This window comes from Sciurus carolinensis, chromosome 2 (genome assembly GCF_902686445.1).
Source record: "Sciurus carolinensis chromosome 2, mSciCar1.2, whole genome shotgun sequence".
Taxonomy (NCBI): domain Eukaryota; kingdom Metazoa; phylum Chordata; class Mammalia; order Rodentia; family Sciuridae; genus Sciurus; species Sciurus carolinensis.
The window spans coordinates 34,822,931-34,844,411 of NC_062214.1; the positions used below are offsets into that span (position 1 = coordinate 34,822,931).

A 21,481-nucleotide genomic window follows, 5' to 3' on the forward strand; every position below is an offset into this window, starting at 1 on the left:
AATATTTAGTAGCAGTGTGACCTTGAGCATGATACTTACACTTTTTTTAAGCTAGTCTCCTTATCTATAATATACAGATGTGAGTTTTACTTATTTCATAGTTATTCCAAGTATCAAAGGAATGTAGTTTGAGCAGGACAGATATTCTAGAAGCAAAGATCATAGTCCTGACCCATTGTCTTTAATTAAAGATTTTGAATAAATGTTTAAGAGTAGTTACCAAATATTTGTATATCAAAACCATCTGAGAGGTTGATTTCAAATAAAAGGTGTCTGGCTGTATTTCATGTCTACCAATTCACAGTGAACCTTGAATCTCTCAAGGCCACTGAGAGGTTCTAAAACACAAATTTGATGTGGCAGATGCTTTAATATATCATCCAGATGCCCCTGCCAGGAAGAATTTGATTTTTAGCCCCTGGGGGTTGTAATCAGCACTCAGCATCTTTAGAGACTGTCTCAGCTGCAAAGGATGGCACTGTCCTAGGTCACAGCCCTCCCTGAGGCAACCCAGATGCAATGACTGATGGATGGGAAGATACCAAGAACTGGTTATCTTGGTCCAATACTGCAAGTCTGAAAGGCCACAAGTGCCAGAGCTCCCTGAGAGTATGGCCAAGGCTGATGTTAGTCTGTATCACTCTCACCTCTCCTTCTGCTCATTTCTGCTTCCTTCCCCTCTGTCCTTAGGTGTTTTGTCCCAAGGATATTCCTCAATGCACATTCTAAACACCAAGCTCTGTCTCAACCCAACCTGCTACTTGTGGGAAATGAGAATGGGAAAGACAGATTGATTCAAACTCTCTCTTAACCTAAAAACCTTAGATTTTCGTTGGCTAAAATTACTTTTCTTGGAAGTTAAAGCTCTTCATGATAATTTAATAGCATTTATTTTATGTCTCATTTCTTGTATCTTAATCATCAGTCCAAAAGGCCAGACTGTTTAAGTGTTCCTGTGACTCTTGCTTTCTCCATTAGAATTCTATTAGGTCACATAGGTTCTTTTAAGTTGCTTCTTGAACCCTAGGGTTTTCCAATTTCTCACTCTGACCTCATTCCCTGCTATGATTTGTGTTATTTTTGTCCCCAGATCATCAAAATAAACTACACAAAAACAAAAATCCTGTATTTTCCAGAATTTCATTTTCCCACGTTACTCAATCTTAATGTCTTAGTAATAGTATATATACAAAGCACTTGTTAGATTAGTGGATTATTGAAACAGTAATCCAGTAAAACTAAAACAAAAAAACAAAAAGAAATTCATGCTACTTGAAGAATCCCATGAACCATTTCATTGACGATATTGCCCCCTTTCAGTGTAAAGATAAGACAGCTGAAGTTTAATGGGGTTGTTTAAAGTCATATAATTAACAGAAATAGTGAAAAGGAATGATAGCTCAGATCCATTGACTTTTTATCACACATATATTGATGTTTCTGTTAATGATTTCATATTCTAAACTGGATTCCTTTATTGGATATATATTGTAAATATCTCCTCTTAACTCTGAAGTAGGTCTTTCTATCCTTAACAGTGTGTTTGATCAACCAATCTAACTTTACTCCAATCCCCTCTCCACCATACTTCATTCAACAAATATTTATTAATTAACTACTGTATATATGGGAATTTTGTAAATATTAGAAAGAGATGATAAACCCAATGGTTCCTGAAGATACTCTTTCTGAAGAAATGCAGCATGTATCCATCCTATGCCAGTTCAACTGGTATTATGTATGGAATGGAAACATACTCTTCTTAGGGTTATATTTTCCAAGCACATCACTTAGTAACCAGTTTTTAAGGAATTTTAAGAAACATTTTTTCTATTCTACCATTGAGGACTGGAAGAAAAAACAGAACATCAAATACTATTGGATGTATTACAATTATGTCACCTCATTGTTTATATATGATTCCCCTGGCCATAAATATTTCTACTGCAGTTCAGGAAATAAGCAAATATTGCCCTGATTCTAATACTCCCAGAAGCAGATCCTAAAACTAAGATCCATGTGCAATAGTTTATTTAGGATGTGGACCCAGGAAACAAGGGTAGGGGAATGAGGAAAGAAGGGAAGCAAAGGAAAGAAGTCAGTCCATAATGGATATGATAACAAGTCAGTTACTACTCTGGAAAAGTGTATCTTAATCTCAGCAAGTGCAGAACAAGTGTAGAACAAATGCCTCTGAATTTATTCACTTGACAGCACAAAGGAACCAGGGTATTTATACATGGTCTCCTTTCAGTTATTGTTTTAGGGCTTCTCCTGAGTTGGGAAATGCATGTTAATCTCCTAACACCTCCAGCATGCCCTATCTTAGGAAAAGCAGATTTTGCTGCCAGTTCAAGCAAAAATAAAAATAAATCACAGGTGCTAGAAGTTGGAAGGCATATTTTTGGGGGCTGAGTTATGTAAGTTTAGTTTTATTAGAATGCAGAAGAGAAACTTGAAGAAGAAAAAAATCATCTTAAAGTATAAAATAATATGCACAAAACTTCATTTGCTTTTGATCTTTCCTTCATATAAAAAGATCTTGTCTGCCTAATGATTGTACTGGGTGCTGTTACATTTATAACTATTTAGATCTTAGTTGAACATGGCTTGTGCTAGAATTATTTATTTATTTGTTTATTTATTTGCTTTGGTACCATGGTTTGAACTCAGGGACACTCGACCACTGAGCCACATCCCCAGTCCTATTTTGTATTTTATTTAGAGACAGGGTCTCATTGAGTTGCTTAGTGCCTCACTTTTGCTAAGACTGACTTTGAACTCGTGATCCTCCTGCCTTAGTCTCCCCAGTAGCTGAGGTTACAGGCCTGTGCCACTGTGCCTGGCTAGAATTAATTTTCATTAGTAGGGCACTACTCAATTTTTTAAAAAAATATATATAAAAGGCTACTAGCCATAAAGACTCTCCAAATAAAAAGGCTGTAAAAATAGAAACTCATTTTTCTCTTAAATTTAAATAAGTCTTATGGGTATCCTTCTAAGGTTAGAATGATGGTCCATGGTGAATGAAACCCAAGCTACTCTTATCTTGTTGCCCTGTCAGACATAGTGTGCATTCTCAAAATCACCTTATAGTTTATGATGGTTGTTAGAGCTCCACCCACTCCTGTCTTTCACTACTATCTAAAGGAAGGAACTTCTCAGAAGTTGCATGCCCTATCTTGGTTTATTTCTCATGGGCAAGAACTTGGACACATGATCAGACCTAGTTTAAGAGAGGCTGGAAAAGGAACTTTATTTTAAATGACCATATGCCCAAATGAATTAGTAGCATTATCTCTGAAGAAGTGGGAAAGGAGATATTTGGGAGAGCCATCACTCTTTTCCTTACAAATCCAAAAACACAAAATATGAATTTTTAAATATCTGAAATATAAGTAATCTTTAGGAAAAAGTTTAGCTTAAAACAGATAAAATCAGGATGAAAGAGAAAACCCACATTTTCTTAGATTCCTCCTGAACTCATACTTTGGTCAAAACCTTATCAAAATAAATAAATATGTAAAATCAAATTATGGTGGACAGTGTGGACCCACTCCAGGTGTGTGTGTGAGAGAGTGTGTATACCTATGAATATGTATGATTCCACAAGGAATTCTTCCAATTTTTTTTATCAGTCATGTTATAAAGATGATTATACAAGTTTAAACCATATGAACAAAAGATCATATAAGTTCAATGAACACAAAGAGAAATTTTTTTCGAACATGAATTTGTTTTTACAGGTCTTATTTATCTTCAGTGTGGTATTCCAATTCAAGTCATTTATTTTATTCCTGAATCTGAGGTACTCTTGGAATCAAAATAATATGATAAGCATTTTTAAGACCCATAATAACCATAAGCATAAATAGTTTCTCAGAAACATGAATAAAAGATTTTGAAAGAGAATAGGAGAGACATTTTCAAGGTAGCTTTTCTTACTACTGTAAAAACATAAGCAAGGAGAAAGGCTTTTGACATTATTAGTACTCAAAAATTTGGAGAGAGATTTCATGGTTAAAAATAAAACTATAGTCTCTTGACAAGAAATGCAGATAGAAACAAAAAAGTTTATAATTCTCCTTGGATGATTGTGATAGAAAATCAGAGGCACAGATTTTTCATATTGATTGGCCTTGTCTTTCTGGAGACCAGAAATGGAATCCATCTGGACATTTGCTAAGGGAGAGCAGATGGAGTTATACCATGTGACACTGAACAGCTCTGTCATAATCCACCAATGGTGTTATTTGCAAGGATAATATTACTGTAGACTTGAGAAATCATTTTTTCTTTTAAGGTTTAGCTCCAGATTGGCTATGGCTTCACTTCTCCATAATAAGAAAGAAAGTTTCTTAAATATTCTCAGTAATTTCTTTTGTTCAAATTTAGAAATTAAAGAGAAAATAGATATCATGACTTTGTATCTAGGAAAATACTAGAGCAATTCATTAAAGGCTCATCTGTGGGCACGTTAAAAATTAACATGCATTAGTGACAGCAACAATAATCTTTCTTAAATGAATTACACCAATCTAAGCAAATGAATGGTCTCAATCGTATAATTAGTTATCATACATAAAATATAATATTTCACTTCACTCTTTTGCAACCACCTTTCTTCCTCAAAACTTCATTCTCAAGGATGCTAGATCTGTATTACAGCAGTCTTGAGGACCTAGTTAGCATTTCTTCCTCCACTATAGCTCTTGCTTTCATCTGCCTTTGTCTTCATTATCTTTAATATTGATCACATTGCTCCTCTGGTTCCTGGCTATCCATCTCAATCCTACAACACAAACTGACCAAATAGGTCAGCCTTATTATTTTTCCTACACCTCCAGATTAGTTCCCTCCAAGTTCTAGAAAAGAGCCTCTTCATCTACTATCTTTTCTCTTCCCCTAAGATTATTTCAAGTTGAGGCTTCTACTCACTTCATCAAGACACTTAACCTTTCTTTTGAAATTTTCTTTCTATGCTGACTAAAGGAGCCATGCTATATTTTATTCATCTACTCAACAAAATTATAAAAATTCACATGATCCATTAATTACACGTCAAATTTCAAGGACAGAAAGGCATGGAAATAAAGAAGTCACTATCGGATGGTCACAAAAGCACAGAGGTCAAATCTTGGTAAACAACAAAGTTTTACTTTTCTCACCAAATGTTTAGGGTCCATCTTTGTGGGTGTCAGGTAGTCGCCCTCATCCAAACGTCTTTTCTGGTTTCCCCCATGTTTTCATTTCCCTCTTCTTCCATGTGTTATCCATGCGGGTCTTACTTCTCTGTCACTAGGTTCTCTCTTGTCCTCCATCTACCTTACAAAAATGAAGAATCTTTATCAGATCATTCAGTTATTATGAAATATCTGGAGATGGCTTCAAATCTGTCAGTTACTTCCCAGTACAATGCTTCTGAGTTCAACAAAATGTTCTCCTATTGATGTGGATCAACTCCATTCCTTTCCCTCACAAAGGTATAAAATTAACAAGCTTGTATTTATTGTTTTACCTTCACTTTCATCCTTTAAGAAAACTGAGCAACTACAGTACTGTGCAAGGAATGGAATAAAAGGAATATAAGAATGATTTTTTTAAAAAAGATGAAGTCCTTGGTATCAAGGAGGATACAGTGCAGATGATGAAGTCAATTTTAAAAAATAACTAGTGACATAAGTGTAAAAATTTTCATGATGAAAAGTGGAGTTATATAATTCTATAACAATCTATAACAGGAAGATTTAGCCTAACAATGAGTGTTTGGAAACATTTTATAGAAAGTGACTGTGAGACAGATCTGAAGAAAAGTAGGCATTAATTAGTCAAGGTGTCAGGTTAGGAGGAGATTGCAGAGGATTTTTTAAAGAAAACAAGCATTCTGTGGTGCAATGCAGCAAGAAATTAAGAGTAATTGAATATAAGAAGGGCTGGATGACTGGAAGATTGAAAGCAAAAGGGAGTGTAGTTTGTGGAAAACAGGAAATATGGGGAGTGGGAGAAGTCTAAATCATGTAAAAATCTTTAGGATTGTGTTGACTATAATGTAAGAGAGATGGAAAATCATTGAAGGATTTTAAGCAGAATATACGTGCAAAAAAATTAGACTTGACTTTGAGGAGTGGAGAATGAATTGGAGGAGGACCAGAATGAATAAAAAAGACCAATTAGAAGGCTCAAGGAAGAGTCCAAGTTGGAAGATGAAGTAGCCTGAACAAGGGTTATGCAAACAGAGATGGAGAAAAGTAGATTGGAGAGATATTTACCAGGTAGATTTATAAAACTTGCTGATGATTTGAATGTAAGTTCTATGGAAGAGGGAATTATCGAAGATAATTTTAGGGTTTCTTTCTTGGGGAATTGGGTAGACGTGATTTAACAGGATGTGGTTTACAGAGAAGATATAGTACATGTTGGTGGATTCTATTTTTTTCCTCTTCTGCAGAGAAATTTGGTTTCACTCTCTACATTAAGCTTAATTCCACTGGAGCAGACCCTAAAACAAGAATTTGAAAGCAAGTCATTGTTTTAGGGTAGCAAATGTGGAAAATAAGAAAGGAATAGGGCAAATAAGAAAGGGAAGGAAAAGAATCTACTACCTGTTAACAAATGTGTTACCCTAAAGGGGAACTGGTGCTCAGCCTACTGGAGACCTCCAGGAGATGAGGAAGAACATGCCTTTGAGTGGTCTTAGCTGGGGAGATAAATTTGAAATATTTATCTGCAAAATCATACCCATTATTGGTTAAACGACTCTCTCAAGTGCATTAATCTGTGGCACTTCTGTCTTGTCCTGATGCTCTGGAACCCATAGAAAGACCCCCAGTTTTCTCAATAAAACATCAGAGTACATTGAAAAGGTGAATTCTGAAGGAACATTGGCATATCACAGTGTGTGTTACCCTCTAATTTTCTCCTTCAATAGTTTTAATTTAACTATTTCTCTAAGTTTATTTATTCTGCCTTGGTATTGTTGTTCTTTGCAATGCCTGCTCTATATCTCAATTTTTATTTTATTGTCACACTTCAATTAAATCATTGATCCACAAATTCTTTGACCTTCAAGTCAAAATGTTTCTTTCTGTATCACACTACACACATAACTTCATATCTTTATTATAATATGAAATATATTGTGAAATCACCCGTGATTCCTTGCCAGTTGTGATGAACAGCTCAGAAGGTAAACCCATAACCAAATATGAACCCCATAGGTCACAGTGAACTAGCAGTATGCACAATATTGACTTAAAATGCACAAATGTAGCTGTCAATGCTTTGATCTTAAAATGAAAAGAGAAAGCAAGGTGTTGAGTGCCTAAGGGACTTAATATTACTTAAAATTACTCCCTATTTTTATCAGTGACTCCTGTGATGGAGTAGAAAACATGCTTTAAAACATCTTCTGATATCTGCAGGTTAGCAGCAACTGCCAGTGGTAAATTTCATTTACCACTGGGCATAGAATAAATTCTCCATAAATATTTGGTGATTGATGGACTAAAATCTGATACAATTTTTGAAGAAATTTGTCACAGGTAATAGGCCAAACCCTTCCACTCTCTTGGACTCCCATTTTCACCCCTCCTTTGAACATGACCTGATGTCTACATTTATGAAGTTCAAGGAAATCTGAATTGGGCTCCCTACATTTGCATGTTATCCACTAGAGAAATTTCCATAATAATCCATGATTCTTTCTCTCTAAGTCACACTCTCCTTCTCCCTCCATCAGCTCTGTTCTTCCCTTCTCCTCCAAGTCAAACTTTTCCTCATCATTTCCTCATCCTACTGCCCAAGCATCCACAGGTGTAAAATTCTTCTGATTTTCATTGTGTTGCTTCCTTGATCCTTTACGGACATATCTGGAGAATAATAACCTCTACCCATACCTTGCAGATTTTTAAACCAGCCCCCCAAGTAGCTCCAGTTGCTTTGTATGCAATGTTGGAATACTTTCTGAAGGAGTGTTGGACTGAACTTTGCAACTTCTCTTCTCCCCACCACAATACTGCTTAAAAATCTCTACTGCAGAATGAAATTGATCAAATTTGCTATGTACAAATGTAAATATACCACAGTGAATTCCAACTTTATGTAAATCTATAAAGTGCCAATTAAAAATAATAAATAAATAGAAGGAAGACCAGTAGAGGAGAGGAAGAGGGAGAGGAGGAAAGAAGAGAGGAGAAAGAGGAAGCACTGGGGACTGAAATGAAAGATTCTACTCCATGCATGTCTGATTATATCAACATGAACTCCACTCTTATGTATAATAGAATACACCAATAAAATATTTAATTAAAAAAAACTCTATTTCCTTTTTCATCTTGAAAATTCAGAATCTTTATCTTTGGATCTTTTTCTAATACATTTAGGGTTTCCCCAAAGTTTTCTTCTATGCTTGACCATTTTCTTTTTTTTCTCTAAATTCTCTCCTGGAGGAGTTCTTATACTTTGATTAGTTATGACTCTAGATTACTTAGGCACAACACCTCAGTTACCTCAGAGACCTCCTTTTTCCTTGCTAATTCCTCTCCTTTGCTTCTTTGCACTACCCCTTCTGTGACTTGCACTCACTTAAAAATTGGATACTTAACTGTTTCTCTAGCATGTCATGTATTTTCCTACTCCAGACCTTTGCTTGTGCAGGTTCCACTGCCTGGAACTTTTGCTTTTTCACCTTTGTTCCCATATCTATTTTCCTAATCCTGTGCATTCTGTTAGGTCCAGCATGATATTTACCTCCTTCATAAAATCTGTCCAGACAGCCTTCAGACAGAGGTCATATACCCTTGTACTACATCATCTGATCTCACACCATAGTATGAATCACTTTACCCTGTGTACAAATGATGTGATTCTGTGACATCTCACCATACTCCAATATGTTCCAGCTCCATCTAGTGACTTCAGATCTATCACAGGGATACTCCAGGAAATGGTAGAAAGTGCACAACGCCCTTAGGAATTGCCTTCCAGATTATGACAGACCATCTACCTCTTCTCCCATGTTCTCACTTTCACATTTCCTGCTGACTAATCCCCATTTATTTAAACACATGGATTCCTGACACCCCACTTGATGTGACTCCCTCTTTTGCACTTCAGTTGGATGTGCTTTTCTACCACTTCTGAGTAGGGTTTATATGACTCACCAGAGGAATGGGCCAAAGATACTCCAAACCTCACCCTGAGACCTTCTAACTTTCTTGATTCCTCATGTGAGCAGGTTGGACAGATGATAAAAAGACTGTAATCCACTTGAAGTCAGGTACCCAATCCTGCATGCTATGCTCATTGCAGTTACTAATCCTTTAATATACTGAGTGATTGACAAAAGAATTTTAATGAATCTATTATTTTTTATATAATAAATGTCTGAAGAAATGGATTTAGGATAGGGTGTTGTAAAGGCATAATAGGAGGAAAAATTATATACTTTGGGCGGATCATCTGAGAAAACAACTTCTGTAGGGTGTCCCATACAACTGAAGAAGTTGGATACATATAGCACATTGGGAAGTCAAATAGTTTAGTGATTAGATGTGAATATTCTGAGATCAGTTTCTGATTCTACTATCCAATGGTGATTTATAACTTCTCTATGCACTATTTTTTCAATGGTGTGCACAACACTGTATAAAGTTGATATATAGTATAGATTACATAGCATTAGTACCTATAATACAGAATTAGCATAACACCTGATATATACATATATATGTGTGTGTGTGTGTGTATACATATATATATACTCAATAAATATTATTATCATCAAAGGGATGAGGGTATTTAAAAGTATAGAGAATCTAAAAACAATAAAAAGAAAAGATTCCTTCTGCTTAGGTGGCTCATGTTTGACCACAGGGGGTTCAAGGGTACTGGGGGCCAAGAAGCACAGGAGAAAAGAAAGATTTATTTTTCCCATTTCGATCAATCAAGGGATGGTCCTTTTTAAATATTCTCTGGGCCCAGGAATACAAGGGAAGATAGAACCATCTAAAACAAGGGTTCTGAACATAAGCTAAGAATTTACCTGAACAAATACACAAAAAACGAGGTAAAACCATTAAAAAGTGCTTTCTTTTTCTCTCTCAACATTATTTGATAGAGTTCTGCCCAAATAGTCAAGTATTTTCAACTGTCACTAACATTGATGAAACTATCATTTTGTCCACAACTAATGAAAAAATATATAATAAATGTAAACTATGTGATCATATTTGAATATCATATTTAAAGCTAAATTCCAAATTTGAATCTATGACTTGGCTTATTTTTTGAAACTTGACATTAAGGAAAACATTCATTTTAAGTGGTACTATGTTCATACACAGAATAGTACTTAACATAAATAGCCCTTATTATGGTCCAGACATTTTTGTTATATATGTATCCTCACATTCATTTTCACAATTACCCTGTGAGATAGGTATTATTATCTTCATTTTAAAGATAAGAAATTATCCCTCGGAGATGTTAGGTAAGTTGCAAAAGGTCACACAGCTAATAACAAGCAGTTATTTTAAAATAGGTGGTTATTTTATCTCAGATAATCTTGGTCCAGAGTCTTCACACTTAACCAATTCAAAAAATAGTTCTCTTCCAACTCCACCAAGATTTGAAATTAACAAATCACAATAAAGAACTTTGGGTTTAATGGAATTACTTTACCTGCTCCCTTTACTTAAAAAATATCCTACAAAGTTATGATATTTGACCATGAAATGTATTAGGTAAAGAATTCTGATAAAAATAAAATGCAAACCCTGGACTAACAAACACTTTTGTGTCATCCATATGAGATGCTCTATAAAAAAAACAACTATACTTATATTTTTTCTTTATTCTTGGTAAATTAACATCTGTTATCCCAAATAGGAGAGTTTAGTCAGCCATGACGCTTCACAACAAATATGTTTTGAAAGTCTTTAAAAATATATTTATTTTGGAGGCTTAAGAAAACTAGAGTAAGCAGCTGGTGATGTCTAACAAGGCCCTTTTTTCCCCTCTCCATTCCCAAGAAGATTCTCTTTCAAAGAATTATTCAAATGAGTACAAAAGGAGAACATTAAATACAGATAAGTCAGGAGAAACAAAGGACTGTGATTCTACAAATGTTAAGATCACTCATATTAGATTTGGTTTCCCTAGACAAATGGATGAACAATTTCATTATTTATTTTGACTAGTACTAGGCAAGGTTGTTAGGACACATTCCCTGAGTTCTTGAGCAAAGTAGTCCTTCTCCCAGCCCATTGGTATAAGAGGATAAAACAATTGTACATGGGACATTAAAGGTCCTGATCCTTCCCTGGCTGCACTTTTCTGAAGTTGGGCCTGGTTTGGTAGCTACAGTGTCACGGTCAACAAACACTAGCACAGAAGTAATGTGAGGACAGGGACTATGGTATATTTTGAGAAGGAACACAAAGAAACACAAGGGATACAAAGGAACACTGGGGGAAAATAGATGTTAATCACATTGATTGTGGTGGTTGTTTTCAGGTGTGTGTGAAGGGGAGGGGTGTTTGTACACATATAGATCATGCAGTTAAAAATTTACCAAACTGGACATTTATCGTATGCCAATTATGCCTCAATAGAGCTGTTCAAGATTTCCTTTTGAGATGATGAAAAATGTTCCAAACTGTCCTATGATTATAGTTGCACAAATCTGTGAATATACTAAACTCCATTGGACATACATTTAAATGGGTGAATTGTATTATATGTGAATTATATTTCAATAAAGCTGTTTAAAATGTACCAGGTAATTTCCAAAGTAGGACTTTATAATGATGGAATGTGCAACCATAATGGAGATCTAAGAACTGAGAATAGATGTGTCCAATTATACAGCATTAGTGTTTCAGAAACTGAAATTATAAGAAATAAAAGAAGAAATCAGTACAAGGCATAGAGGATCCAACTTGACATGACAAGATGGCCATAATTGCCATCTTGCCAGCCCATGACCCCAGCCTGACTCCCAAGCCCTACATGACAAACAAGGTCATTGGGATAGTCAGTTAAGGGTGTTGATAGAGCCATTGATGCCTGAACTGCTCCTTAACTGATGATGGGCATGTTAATAGTTTTTAAAAAGGTGGGGGTTGTTCTGGTTGGCAATAGCTCACCTTTGTCTAGCTTAGCATACAAACCCCTTCTTTTGCCTTGTGATAAAGAGAACCTTCTATCTTGCTGTCACCTAGGACACACTTCTGTCTGTAGTTTTTTATAAATTTCATTTTGTGTAATCCTGGATCCATTTGCCTCTTTCTTTAATTCTCTAACAACTTTCAATTGGGGTGGTTAGTTCTTAGACACCAGGACTGGATTTTTCCAAATCATAAAGAAATTCATAGTATGACATTTTCAGATACTTCTCCCATTCGTGACAGCTGCAGTAGACAAAAATAAAATTTCCAAAACAAAAATAATATCTCACACACACACACACACACACACACACACACTCTACTTCTTGCCTGAAAACTGAGTATTAGTTCTTCTAGACCAGTATGCAAGAAATAGTCACAGACTTTATCAAATATTAGACATCAAAGAGAATGTGAGTGCCAGGTGCACGCCTGTAATTCCAGTATCTTAGGAGGCTGAGGCAGGAGGATTGTGAGTTCAAAGCCAGCCTCAGCAATTTAGCAAGGCCCTAAGAAACAGAGAAACCCTGTATCAAAAATAAAATATAAAAAGGGCTGTGGATGTGTCTCAGTGGTTGAGCATTCCTGAGTTCAATCCTCAGCACTTAAAAAAAAAGAAAAGAAAAGAAAATGTGAGTAAATTTTAAACTGTAAAAGCAATATATAAATTGTTCTTCAATCACATTGCAAATAAACCAATGAACCAACAATAAATGAATCCAGAAAATATAGGAATTATCATTTGAAAAAATTTTGAATTATCTTATGAATTGCTTTTTTTTTTTATCAAATCCCATACTTGGAATTATAATAATGATTGATAACAAGGCAAACCAAATATCAGATCATATGGAAAATAGCTAATGGTATTCAGAAGCCAATTCATGGTGATATATATACTAAATCTGTAAATAAGGAAGACTTAGTAAAAATAATAAAGAATGCAACTCAATAAGTTAAAAAAGAACAAAAATAAAACTAATGACAATAAAAAGAAATATTCCAAGTTCATAAAGGAAATTATATTAATGTAGTTCAATAAATTAAAATTTGAAGCAGAAAAAAATACAAGTATACTAATAAATCTATGAGCAGATCTGAGGGAGAGACAAAGAGAGAAAGTAAGCAAGAGAGACAAATTGTTACCTGACTTTCAAGAAAAAGGTAAAAGGTAAACATATGCAATATTGTAAAATGACAAGGGGAAAATAATTTCAGGTGTGGAGGTAACTGTAAAGAAATATCATATCTTGTGGTTGTACATCATGGTCAAACGAAGAAGTAAGGAGAATGATAACTATGCATGTTTTGTTTAATTTTCTGTATTAATCATTTTTTAAAAAATTTCACCTTCTACTCTCCCTAACATTCTGCAAGAGGCATGTCAAATTCATCACATTATCAAGAGCCACATCCAACCTATTCAGGATTGCTTATGTCTGGCAATTCTGAGCATGAGCTGGACACCAAGCCTAATGGAACTTTGTACATTCTTGGCTGGACAGGAGAGCAGGAATGTCTGCGTTTGTTCAACTGCTTATGGCCTGGGTCAGTTGGAAGCTGGATATGTTGAATATGAACACAGGAGTGAAAATGGATTCTAAATTAAAATTGAAAAAAAAAAAAAAAACTGACTATACCAGACCTGGGTCTATCTGTCTCCAGATACATTTGTTTTCCCCCCAATCCCCTCTTTCATTCTGCAGGGAATTAGGGGTGACTGAAGGTGACCCCTACAGACTGTGTACTCCAGGATGGTTAGCCAGTCCCTGGTGCGATTTCAAGGTGAAGATACTGGTGAAGGTAGTTGGAGAGCTGGAGGTTGGTTCTTTCTCTTCTCCTTTTCTCCCGTGAATAGGATAATGTCTTAGTGGCCCTGTTTCCTGAGTAGCTCCAGCTCCTTTCTGCCATAGTTGTTCCAGAGTGTACCGAAACCCCTGCACTCTGAGTTCCATTAACACTGCCTCCTCCCTCTCTCCTACCCTTCCAGGAGTGATAACAGTTTCCTGTTGAGGTTAAACTCAAGGTTATTTCATATTCTCCTGTGCTTCCATCACCTCCATAATTAAGACTCACCCACCCCACCTCTAAATGCCACCCCTGAACCCCTCAAGCAGGCTTTACCCACCCTTTTAATTAGCAATACGATATCAAGAACTATGTTATATCATTACACATGCAACTGTGAATGGACACAGGAAAGTTTATTTTTTGCAGTATTGTCTACAGTAACAAAAAATGGAAATAGAGCACTGTTAAATAATGTTATACCCATGCCATGGGATATCAATAGTCATTGAACAGAATAAAGCAGAATTTTGTGATTTGAAGTAGAAAGATTGCTAAGATATATTGTGGAATGACAAAACAAATTATATAGTTACATGTATACTGTATGTCTCTTCATGTGAAATAAAGGGATACTTACATGCATATACAAATATATTCTCATGTATGAAGCAATATCTTAATCCATTTGGAATGGAAGGAAAACTGGGTTGCCACACTCACCTAATATTTGGTACCTGTGCACCAGGAAAGAGTCCCTAATACCCTTAATCCATCTATTACAGAAAGACTGAGCTCCTGTTACACACTTCCCCTCCTTCCAGTTTTGTTGAGATATGATTGACAAATAAAAAATTGTGTGTATTAAGGCATATACTGTGGTGATTTTATATCGGTGCATCTTGTGCAGTGATTCCCACAATCAAGCTAGTTAACCTGTCCTTACCTCATGTAGTTACTATTTGTGTGTGTGTGTGTGTGTTTGGTGTGTTGTGTGAGCACCTAAGATCTACTCTCAGCAAATTTCAAGTTTTCCAAAATTATCAAATTCATTTACTATTTACCAAACATTGTTATCAACTATATTTACCTTGCTCTGCTTTAGAGTTCTAGAAATTATTCATCTGGAAAACTGAAAGTTTGTACCCTTTTATAAGCATCTCCCATTTCCTCTACACACAACCTTCAGCCTCTGACCACTACCCTCCCTACTTGCTATTACTCTAAATTCAATTTTTGAGATTCCACATATAAGTGATACTATGCAATATTTGTCTTTCTGTCTGGTTTATTTCCCTGGGACATACTTGCTAAATCTTCTCTCTCTTCTGTGCCTATGGACACATATTTTTCATTCTTCCTTCTACATATCACAAGAGCATTTTTTGCTTGGCAGAAAGATCACATGCAAAACCCTAGCTGTAAGGAAATCTGATAAAGAGTCTTTGGTCTAGTCTGTATAGCACTTCTATTTGAAGTATGTTTTGTGGACCAGTAATAGATCATAAGACCATTTTATCAGTTGTTCATGAAAAGGTAAGTATGAAAATGTAAATTATCTCTTTAGAAATCTCTTGTCTATATGACAGTAATCTTTTTTAATATTTTGAGTTTTTTTAGTTGTATGTGGACACAGTACCTTTATTTTATTTATATGTGGTGCTGAGGATTGAATCTAGGGCCTCACACATGCTACTCACAAGTGCTCTACCACTGAGCCACAACCCCAGTCCTAGAATAATCTTTTATCTATTGAATATAACAATTTAAAAAATCAGGTTGATAATTTTTTTGTTTTTTAATTTATTGGTTTTAGTCATTGATTTGATTGTATTTTATCTATGTAAGGATGTGGAAAACATATAATATGATGTCCTATCTGAAAAAAGAGGAAAATATTTAGATCAAAGATTTACTCCAAGATCGCCTCAAAATTTAAAAACTCAGCAAAGAAATGGCATAAAACATATGATGATGAACATTTAAACCAGATAAATAAATAATTGTAAATATAATTAAAAGATAAAATAAATATTTAAAATTCATCTTTTTCTTTGTAAATGAGAGTGGTGACCAGCCTCTAAGATGAACCCACAAGTTCCCACCTCCTAGTCTTTATGTCATTGTGTAGTTTCCTCCCATACCAAAGAGGGCTGACTCCTGTAACTGATAGTATATTGAGAAAATCATTGTATGTAATTTCCAAAGTTAGGTCATAAACACGCTGCAGCTTCCATCTTGCTCTCTTGGAATGGTAGCTCTGGGAAAATCCAGAGGTCATGTTCCAAGGATGCTCATGTACCTCTAAGAGGCCTATGTGGTAAGAACTGAGACCTCCTGCCAACAGCTGGAGCCAAGAAAACCAATCAAGTGAGTGAAACATCCAGAAAGCAAGTCCTCCAGCCCCAGATGTATGAAGTCCTGACCTACATCTTGATTGCAATCTCCAAGAGAGACACCCAAGACAGAACTAACCAGCTAAGCTCTCCCAAATTCCTAACCCACAAAGACTGAAATAGTGATTTTTTTTCTTAAGAATTAGAATAATTTGTTAAACAGCAATATATATGTTAAGTGAGGTAATTTATCAAACAATTACAATTACAATGGCAATTAGTACAATAGGAAATTTTTGTTTTACTTTTATTATATATCATGATCAAAATATAATATGTACTTTATTGAACAATATTATTAAAGAATAGACCTCTAAGATCCATGGTTTATTTTTGTCTCTTAACTGGAGAATATATGTAGTTTAGCCTAATTTTTAAATTATTATATTCTATTAATTTATTATGCTATATTTGAATATTACATATTTTAATTTATGTATATATGCATAAATATACATGAGCATATGTATATATATTTAATTTAGCAAAACTATAGTCATAGTTCTTAATCTCCTTATCTTTCAGTATAAAGAAGATGTTATCCTAACTAAAGAAGACAGGTTAAGGATAATTTCCTTTAATAAACAATCTGAATAGGGTAATTCTCCAGCACAGGACATAACAAAGCATTATTATGTTCTGATTTGCGTTTTCACTCTGAGTATTTGAATATGTCCAGGCGTAAAAAAAATCTTTTCTGCTTCCCTTTTCACAACTTCTGTCAGTTTTGAAAGGCATACAAGATAAAAGCTCATTTTTTACCACTATAGGGTTAAAATAATCACTTTCTATCCAAGAGGACAAAAAAAAATTCCACATTTATGCTGACCTATGCAGATTAACGTTTGAGTAAGAATCTTCCAGTAACTGCAGATAATGCACAACCTGTGTCAGGTATGGCTCCTGAGGATGTGCATTTGTGTTTTGTATGGCAGGGTTGGAGAGAATGAGATTACCACTTACAATGTCATGCAGCCAGTGTACTGTAATATTCATGAATGATCATGTATTCAGAATGGAGCTATGAGATGCCTAACTTATCATGGTCAAGACTTGTGCAAATTAAGTGGTTTTCATTCAAAAGTACTTAATTATCTTGACTTTTTACTGAATTTCCCTACATAGTACTGCTTCTACTACCCTTAATCATCTTTCATATCCATATAAAAGAAAATATTAATAGTTCAGCAAGAAGTGCCAAAGAGTACAATTTTACATACCCTTGCATTATGCCAAATACCTTTTCTATCTAATGACTACTTCTTAAGAGTGAGAATAAAATCAGAAGGCATATGGCAATTAGCTATCACTAACAAATTAATTTTTGTTCTTATTAAAAGCAGCATATCATTTTTCATTTCTACTTTTAAAAGTCTTGCCTATATTGCTACTTACTTTAGCTTTACCAATTTAAGCTTTTGCTGGTTATAAACAGTACCACAAAGAAAAGAGCAGCAGAGAAACTGCCAAAATTATTTCTTTAAATAATAATAAACATAAGTCAGATACAGTTTACAGTTTACAGCACCTGACGATTTCATTTTGACCATTTGGAAAGCACACGAGCCTTTATTATTATTATTAGAAAATGTTATTCCCATGTCGGGATAACAAAGTTAAACCAAATGGCACCTTTTAGTTATTAAAGGGGGGAAATGAATCAGCATTTTCAGAATGTAGAGTTTTAAAAATTCTATACAAAAATCTACCCTGCTCTCTTAACTTCTGGCATTCATTCAGTTTTTACTTAGATGAGAAAAGATTTGGGATTGGTGAGAGTAAAAACTAGAGCAAAAAAAAAAAAAAAAAAAGGTTGGAAAATACAATGAGGTAGGTATTATTGTGGTGGTTCTGGGTTTCAAGTGGTTTCCAAGATGAAGCAGGAAGAGTGCTACAGGGCAGAGGGTATCCATTCTCATCTTTGGTAACTGTAAGAAGCACTTTTCTGGTATTTTCATGTCTTTTTCTTGAACTATGGACTTTCCTTTTTTCCTAATACTGGTTCTACTATCTGTTCTTCTACCCAGAACATGTTTTTTTGTTTTTGTTGTTGTTTTTAGATAATGAATTAAATTGATTTAACAGAAGGGAGAAAAAAGACTTTCTTTAAAAGTAACAGATTTCATGAATCTGCAAGTAATCCTGATGAAGTTTGTTCTTTTTTATGTTTGCTTTTTTATTAGTTCATGTTAGTTATTTAGGGTTCGTTCTGACATAATTATGTAAGCATGGAATACAACTTGCTTTAATTCTCTCCCCAGTACTTCCCCTTTGCCTCTCCTCCTCCCTCACCCTGCTCCTCTCCTTCTACTTGACCCATCTGTCCTCTATTTATATTTTTATAGTTTTTTTTTTAAGCTAGTGCCTTTTGTATAGACGTCAAGGTGAGATTCACTGTGGGATACTCAGAAATGTACCTAGGAAAGTTCATCCCACTGTTCTTCACTTTTCCCATCCCTCCTCACTCCCCCTCAATCCCCTCTCTCTGGCTCCACTGATCTCTCTTCTATTGAAAAATGTACTTGAACACATCAATGATGATGAAAGAAAGGAAATGGCGTTGGGTGAACATCTACCTAGTCTCAGATACTTCCTCTGCTCATTCACTTCTCATTAAATAGAGGATTCTTTGAGGCATCACCAGTTTAGAGGTCAGGAAAGTGAAATTTAAAAATCAATGAATAAATAGTGGATGAGCAGCACCATGTATGATGCAAAAGCTCATTTTCTTTAAAGTATTTCCTTGTACTCATGAATATTTTCATCACTTCTTGTACATCTGAAAAATTCTTACTCATATTTTCTTTTTTTTTTCTTTTTATTTATTTATTATTCATTTTTGCAATACTGGGGATTGAACCCAGGACCTCATACAGATTAGGCTCATTTCCCAGTCCTCTTATTCATACTTCTAAACCCTACTGAAAAGTCATCTATCTGACCAATGACATTCTTAACCCTCCAAAGGTATTGCTATCCTACCACCTAGAAAAGTACTTCCATAAACTGTTCACAGTTTACATCTCAGTCTCTTACTGAGATTGTGAGCTCTTGAAAAGGATGGATACTTTCTTATTCATCATTTTATTCCCAGAACCTAAGAAACTAATTTGGTCTATAGCAAGAACTCAACAGAATTTTGTTGAATTTATTTATATATAAATTTATATATGTGTGTGTGTATTCACACAAACATATGTTGATTTTGTATACCTGTTGAATATATATGTTGAATTTATATACATTGTTGAAAATATATTATTTTGAATTAGTAGGTTCTGATTTGAAAATAAAATAAAAATTGACTGTTAGGATAATTACACATTTCATTAATTATTTAATAAGATGTTTCCTGTCTACCTGATATCACCTGCTCTGGAGAAATAGCTGTTTTACCCAAGACTTTCAGAATGATGTAATGACAGGACTTTGACAAGGGCAAGATTATATGGCCTGCCTAAAATGAGAGGAGCTTGGGATGGCAGATGGAAAGCTTTGTGGTGGAGATGGCCATATACAACTGGTAGAAACCACCCAAAATAACTGAATAACAGTTTAAATTTTTAAAAACCTAATGTATTGGAAATATATTGTTGAGCTTTTAGTATCATGTAGTGGGAAATGAGAGGGAGGAGGGTATGGGGGTATGAAAAATGGTGGAATAAGACAGACATCATTACCCTGTGTACATGTATGACTACAAGAGTGGTATGAATCTACATTGTGTACAACCATGGAAATGAAAAGATGTGCTCCATTTGTGTACAATGAATCAAATGCAGACTGTAAAAATGAAAAAAAAATTTAAAGAAAAGAAAAGAATTCTGTATAACCAATTTTGAAAAATGAATAGTAATCAAGGGAAGGTAGGATGCTGGGAACATAATCAGGGCTATGTCACAGGTTCCTCTTAGGGTACCATTCACCACTGAGCACTTATCATTGAACTTTTGGCCCCAGTCCTACAGCTACCGTGGCCAATGATCTGGGTCTTTCAAAATTGGGTCAAACCATTATCCCAAACTAGTCATATGACTAGTCATACCTACATGCCAGGACAGTGAGGAAAAAGAATGTTTGCCTCCTTTATCTTCCATGGCTGAAATTAGGCTCTGCATTGCACTTATTTTGGAATAATGCTTAAATGGGAAAGGTATTTGCTTGAGCACAGTCACATGCAAATAATAGTTATAGTGAAGATGGAACCCACATGAACAAGATTAGAGCTTCCTTTCTCCTCTATCATGTGAGGTTATAGAGAGAAGGCAGTCATCTCTGAACCAGGACACAGGCCCTCAGAAGACTTGAAAACTTCCAGCACCTCAATCTTGAATCCTAACCTCCATACTTCCGAGAAATTAGTTTCTGTCATTTATCAGCCACCCAATCTGTAATACTGCAGTTTGATGTAGCAACCAGAATGGATTATGACAACTCTTCATTCAATTCAAGAACTAAAAGTTAACAAACACTAGGATCCTACCTATATGGCTCTTCCCTATCCCATTCTCCTCCTCCCTAAAAGTATCCCCATCCTGAATACTATTTGATAATTATATAACCTTTAAACATGTCATGTTGATTTATCAAAAATGAATATGTCCTTAAACAACATATTAGTTTAATCTAAATTTCTCCAGAAAGGCACAATGTTCTTTGGGTTCTTCTGAGACCAGCTTTTCTCACTAACATTGAGTCCATAAGATTCATCATGGGATTTCTGTATATTCTTTTGAGTAGAATAATCTCTATGTTTCCCCCCATACTTCTCCATTATTAACATTTGCTGTGAACTTTTATGTATATATCTCCCAGTACACATAGGAAAGAACCTCTTCTCTGTATGTAAGGGTAAAATCGTTAGGTCATATAGCATACTTATTTTCCACTTTTTATGATTTTTTAAAAATGCTTGTACAAATTTAAACTCTTTCAAGCAACTTAAGAGAGTTCTGTTTGTTTCTCATGCTCTTCAACCCTTGCTATTGTCATTGATGGAACAATTTCAGGTTCTGAAGATCTTTAAAGCTTAGAGGTAAATCTCAGACTGAGTCCTTCATCCCATTCAAAGATTTATGTATGTATTTATAGTATACTTCTGACCAACAGTGGTCTGTTGGTCCTGTTGAC

General features: G+C 35.0%; 1 protein-coding gene across 1 annotated transcript in view; it reads right to left on the reverse strand.

The window, feature by feature from the left end:
• Pak5 (p21 (RAC1) activated kinase 5) overlaps positions 1-21,481 on the reverse strand; it is a 414,668-nt gene that overhangs the window by 305,475 nt on the left and 87,712 nt on the right. Inside the window, exon 5 of the mRNA XM_047541866.1 lies at positions 5,169-5,321. The gene's annotated coding sequence lies outside the window, so the exon portion shown is untranslated. The remainder of the gene's footprint in view (positions 1-5,168; positions 5,322-21,481) is intronic.